Raw genomic sequence first — 5,993 nt, 5'->3', positions numbered from 1 at the left:
GAAATATTCTTCAAGTCCACACACTGAAATTTCTAAGTACCCTTAAAACTCTGCCTTCATTTCCCTCTCCAAAAGTAGATATTCAATGGATGAACTTAGGGCCTGAGTAGAATATTTTGTATTATAAGTTTCTAGGCACCTCCTATGTTCCCCCAATTGGTACTTCCAAGGCCAGACCCTCAGTGTTCAGTTAAGGGATTGCCTAGGGTCACACAGCAAGTAATACCTTCCCAGATATTAAATTTTTGGTATTAAGGGTACATAGTTTTAGAATACTTATTTTTTTCAGGCTTTTAACTTTGTTTGAATATTTTTCATTGGCCCCAAAATACATCCATTTCTATTTGGTTCATTCTTATTGGCCACACACTTAGTGGACTGCATTTGGTATGGGGTAAGGGGATAGGGGTGCACCAGGCAGTGGTCAAGGTAAGCTGGTCCTCCCATTCTCTCTGCCTGCCAGAAGTGGGGGGGGGTGTGCAAACCATCCTCACTATTACAGGATCCATTCTGGTCAGGTGAGGGAGCTGACTCAGAGAGGCAGAACTACTTGACATTTTCTTGGATGCAGCCACTGGCCCCAGGCCCAGGCCCAGGCCCAGGTCCTCCTCATCCTGCCTTGGCTCTTCTATTCTCCTCCTTCCCTCCCCCAAGTCCCACCTTACATATGTACTCTTGAGGCCTTTTGGCCATTATCCTGAGTTTCTGATATTAGAGATGAACCAGTGATTGTTGATGTTCAGTGGTGTCTAACTATTGTTGACTCCATTTGAGATATTCTTGGGAAAACTCCTGGAGTGGTTTGCCATTTCCTTTCCCAGCTCATTTAGAGATAAGGGAACTGTGGCCAACTGTGTTATGTGACTTGCCTAAGGTCACATAGATAAGAAGTATCTGAGGTCATATTGGAACTCCAGGCTTGGCACTCTAAATCATTTGGGTGTACTGACTCTTTTGTGTTCTTTCTTGGGGAGGCAGAAGAATACAGGGGAAAACATCCCAGGGGAAAAAGTGAATAGAAGATGAAAATGACCAGGACTATACTTTGGCTACAGATGGAGAGTGATGGATAGTTGCAGCTATGTGGGGATTTGTGGAAATAGCTGTTGTGGAAGGCAACAAGGTGAGCCGAGGCAAGATGTTTCCTGCTGATACAAGTGACCCCAGGGGAACAGCTTTTAGATCTCACTAACATTCCCAATGTCACATGAATGTCACCTACAATCCCAGACATTTAGTGTGTTAAGGACTTTGCAAGACATGGTATTTGGGCTCCTAAATCTTCACCATCTATGAAGTATGAACTTGCTTTTTTCTTACTTGGTTTATTATTACAGTACATGTGTGTTCTTGCTATACTGGTTTGGAAACATAAAGCAGGATTCTGAGAAGTCATGGGTAAATAACACTTTGTTTTTTGCCCAAAGGTACTCTACCTTCAATAGCATTAAATTCAATAGAGGAGAACCATGCCCAAAGAGTTTTCAAATTGAGCATAACCTATGACCTAGCCATCCAACCAATAGGTCTGTGCCCAGAAGAGAACAATAATAGGGACAAAGGACCTACTCCTACAAAATCTTTCTAAGAGCTCTTTTTGTGGTGGCAAAGAACTGGAAACTGAGGGATGTCTGTCAATGGAGAATGGCTGAATACATTGTGGAATATGATGTTAATGGAATACTATGATGTGACATGAAGGGAAGCAGACAGAATGAGGAGAACATTGTACTCAGTAACATCCTTAAAGTTCAATGAAGAACTGTGAAGTATTGTTAGCAATGAAAGGATCCAAGACAACTCCAAGTGACTCAGGATGAAAAAGACTTTCCACTACTATAGAAGGAACTGAGGAAATCCGAATGCAGATGGGAGCTTGCCATTCTTCTCTTCATTTCCTCCACGAATTTTCCTTTATACAAGTGATGTGAGTCTTCTTTCAAAACATGATGAACATAGAAATATGTATGGCATTACACCATATGTACAACCTACCTCATATTACCTGCCTTTTTTGGGGAACAAAAGAGGTGAGAGTGAAGGAGATAACATGGATCTCAAAATGTCAGGAAATGATTAATGAAAATAGTACAGATAGAAACTAGAAAAAAATTAAAAACATTAAAAATGATTAATTGCAATATCAATGATAGTCTTCATCTCAGAAAGATCTGAGGCCAATTACATTTGTTGTAGTTTGGAAGGTATTTGGGTTTTGGTTTGGTTTGGTTTGGTTCTGGGCAAGCCAAAAAGTGGAAAGTAATTTTCAGCAAAACAATTTAATTTTTTATGAAGGTTGGAGGGTTTGTTTTTCATGAGTTATTTGATTAGTTTTAACATCACAGATGTATAATATAAATTAATGTCCTATTGTCCCATTCATGGCAGGATTATGGGTGAGAAATACCCTTCAAGCTTAAACATTGAAGATGCTAATGCTTTTAAAATTCTACCCTCACTTTCCACTCCAAATGGAGATATACAATGGAGAAACTTAGAACTGGAGTAGAATATTCTGTATTATGAATTTAGAAGCACCTCCCACTTTCCCCCAACTGGTATCTGGAAGGCCAGATCTTCAATGTTCAGTTAAGTGACTTGCCTAGGGTCACACACTAGTAATACCTGCCCAGATATTACACTTTTGATATTAAGGACACGTATTCTTATAATATATATGCTTTTATTCAAACCCTTTGACTTTAAATATCTGGTCCATTATGATGGACTTAAGGGACAACATTTGGTATGGAGAAAGAGGATGGGGGTACACCAGGTGATAGTCAAGGTAAGCTGGTCCTCCCATTCTCCCTGCCTGGCAAAGGTGGAGTGGATGGGCAAAACATCCTCACCACAACACTATCCATTCTAGTTAGGGAAGGGAGCTTCTTGATAATATCCTAGATGCAGTCACTGACCCCAACCTCAGACTCAGGTCCTACTCATCCTGCCTTGGCTCCTCTATTCTCCCCCTTTACCCCAGACCCACCTTACACAGATAGTCTTGTGGCCTTTTTGCCCTTTATTTAGAGTTTCTGATGTTGGAGAAGAACTAGTGGTTGGGATTGTTCAATGGTATCTGATTACTGGTGACTTCACTTGGGATATTCTTGGGAAAATTTCTGGGGCGGTTTGTCATTTCCTTTCCAAGCTTATTTTACAGATGAGAAACTGAGCCAACTGGGTTAAGAGACTTGCTCAAGTTCACTCAGATGGGGAGTATCTGAGACCATATTAGAACTCCAGGCTTGGTATATGAACACAATTACAAAACACTTTCCACACAATTAAAACTACATCTAAACAATTGGAAAAACATTAACTGCTCATGGGTAGGACAAGCAAACATAATAAAAATGACAATACTACCCAAATTAATCTACTTATTTAGTGCTATACCTATCGAACTACCAAGAAACTTTTTTACTAAACTAGAAAAAACTATAATAAAGTTCATTTGGAAGAACAAAAGATCAAGAATATCAAGAGAAAAAATGAAAAAAAAAACACGTGAAGGAAGGTGGCCTAGCAGTACCAGATCTTAACCTGTACTATAAAGTAGTGGTCATCAAAACAATATGATACTGGGGCAGCTGGGTAGCTCAGTGGATTGAGAGCCAGGGCTAGAGACTGGAGGTCCTAGGTTCAAATCTGGCCTCAGACACTTCCCAGCTGTGTGATCCTGGGCAAGTCACTTGACCCCCATTGCCCACCCTTACTACTCTTCCACCAAGGAGCCAATACACAGAAGTTAAGGGTTATAAAAAAAACAATATGATACTGGCTAAGAGACAGAAGGGAGGATCAGTGGAATAGACTTGGGGTAAATGACCTCAGCAAGATATGACATGATATCTTGATATGATATGATATCTATGATAAACCCAAAGAGCCCAACTTTGGGGACAAAATTCCACTATTTGACAAAAATTGCTGGGAAAATTGGAAAACAGTATGGGAGAGATTAGGTTTAGATCAACATCTCATACCCTACACCAAGATAAACTCAGAATGGGTGAATGACTTGAATATAAAGAAGGAAACTATAAGTAAATTAGGTGAACATAGAATAGTATATTTGTTAGACCTTTGGGAAAGGAAAGATTTTAAGACCAAGCAAGAGTTAGAAAAAATTGCAAAATCTAAAATAAATAATTTTGATTACATTAAATTAAAAAGGTTTTGTACAAACAAAACCAATGCAACCAAAATTAGAAGGGAAGCAACAAATTGGGAAAAATTATAACCAAAAACCTCTGTCAAAGGTCTAATTACTCAAATTATAAGGAGCTAAATCATTTTATAAAAAATCAAGCCATTCTCCAATTGATAAATGGGCAAGGGACATGAATAGGCAATTTCCAGATAAAGAAATCAAAACTATCAATAAGCACATGAAAAAGGGTTCTAACTCTCTAATAATTAGAGAAATGCAAATCAAAACAACTCTGAGGTATCACCTCACACCTAGCAGATTGGCTAACATGACAGCAAAGGAAAGTAATAAAAGTTGGAGGGAAAGTGGCACAATTGGGACATTAATGCATTTCTGGCGGAGTTGTGAATTGATCCAACCATTCTGGATGTCAATTTGGAACCATGCCCAAAGGGCACTAAAAAACTGCCTGCCCTTTGATCAAGCCATACCACTGCTGGGTTTATACCCAAAAGAGATAATAAGGAAAAAGACTTGTACAAAAATATTTATAGCTGTACTCTTTGTGGTAGCAAAAAATTGGAAAGTGAGGATATACTCATCAATTGGGGAATGGCTGAACAAATTGTGGATGGAATACTATTGTGCTCAAAGGAATAATAAACTGGAGGAATTCCATGTAAACTGGAATGACCTCCAGGAAGTGATGCAGAATGAAAGGAGCAGAACCAGGAGAACCTTATACACAGAGACTAGCACACTATGGTATAATCCAGTGTAATGGACTTCTCTACTAGCAGCAATGCAATGACCCAGGACAATTCTGAGGGACTTATGAGAAAGTACACTACCCGCTTTCAGAGAAAGAACTGTGGGAGTAGAAACACAGAAGAAAAACACCTGCTTGATCACATGGGTTGATGGGGATATGACTGGGGATACAGACTCTAAATGATTACTCTACTCTAGTGCAAATATCAATAATATGGAAATAGATCTTGATCAACAACACATGTAAAACCCAGTGGAATTGCATGTTGGTTATGGGAAAGGGGTGGAGGGAGGGGAAGCTGTTGTGGAGTGAAACAGGCTGAGCTGAGACAAAATGTTACCTGTTGATACAAGTGACACTGAAGGACTGTTGGGAATTTCATCACAGCCCTCTGAAGAATAACAATGAATAAAAGTGGAGAGTGATGGGTAGCAGGGGGCAAGTAGAGAATTGTGGAGAGAATGGGACCTGTAGGGCTAGATTTGGGTCCTTGATACAAGTGACAAAAAAATCATGAAATCAACTTTTATATTAACCCATGAAAAAAGAGGATAAACCCCTCAGCTTTGGTTTTCATCCCGTCCAGCCCTAAGAGAGGGAAGAGCGATCATTCATGGCAGGGGGCAGCTGCTGAAGAGCAATCCCACAAGCCAGCTTCATCTCTCAGAAAAGAACACCTCAGTTTATCCTCGTGGTTACTTCCATGCAACATTTTCTGCCACAATTCTCTAGTTACATAATAGATGAATGATCCCTGAAAGGGTCATCTATCTATATGGATTTTGGGGTTATTTTTCAAATTTATTGGTTGATTTTTACAATCCATTTGTGTCTCTCAGTAACAGTAATTCCAAAATGGAAGTGTTTCCTTCAGGTCTTATGTACACAACTCCTTGATTTTGTGTACAAAGAAAATACTGCATGGACTTGAGTTTCATTTTGGTGTGCAGATGCCTTAGAGTGGGAAGAGACAGGACTTTCATCATACCATTTTGGCTTGGGGATTAAAGATGTTAGCCTTTTAAAAAATATCAGCACTTTAATATTTGTGAAAGTTAAGTACAA

At 39.4% G+C, this 5,993-nt stretch overlaps 1 non-coding gene across 1 annotated transcript; it reads right to left on the bottom strand.

Annotated features, from left to right (window-relative positions):
- Positions 1–5,483: 5,483 nt before the first annotated feature.
- On the bottom strand, positions 5,484–5,698 carry LOC123253889. The gene has a single exon (XR_006506637.1). It is a non-coding gene; the product is annotated as a small nucleolar RNA U3 (small nucleolar RNA).
- Between the last annotated feature and the right edge of the window lie 295 nt (positions 5,699–5,993).

The sequence above is a fragment of the Gracilinanus agilis genome, chromosome X (genome assembly GCF_016433145.1).
Source record: "Gracilinanus agilis isolate LMUSP501 chromosome X, AgileGrace, whole genome shotgun sequence".
NCBI lineage: Eukaryota > Metazoa > Chordata > Mammalia > Didelphimorphia > Didelphidae > Gracilinanus > Gracilinanus agilis.
This window is presented reverse-complemented; position numbering and strand designations above follow the sequence as displayed.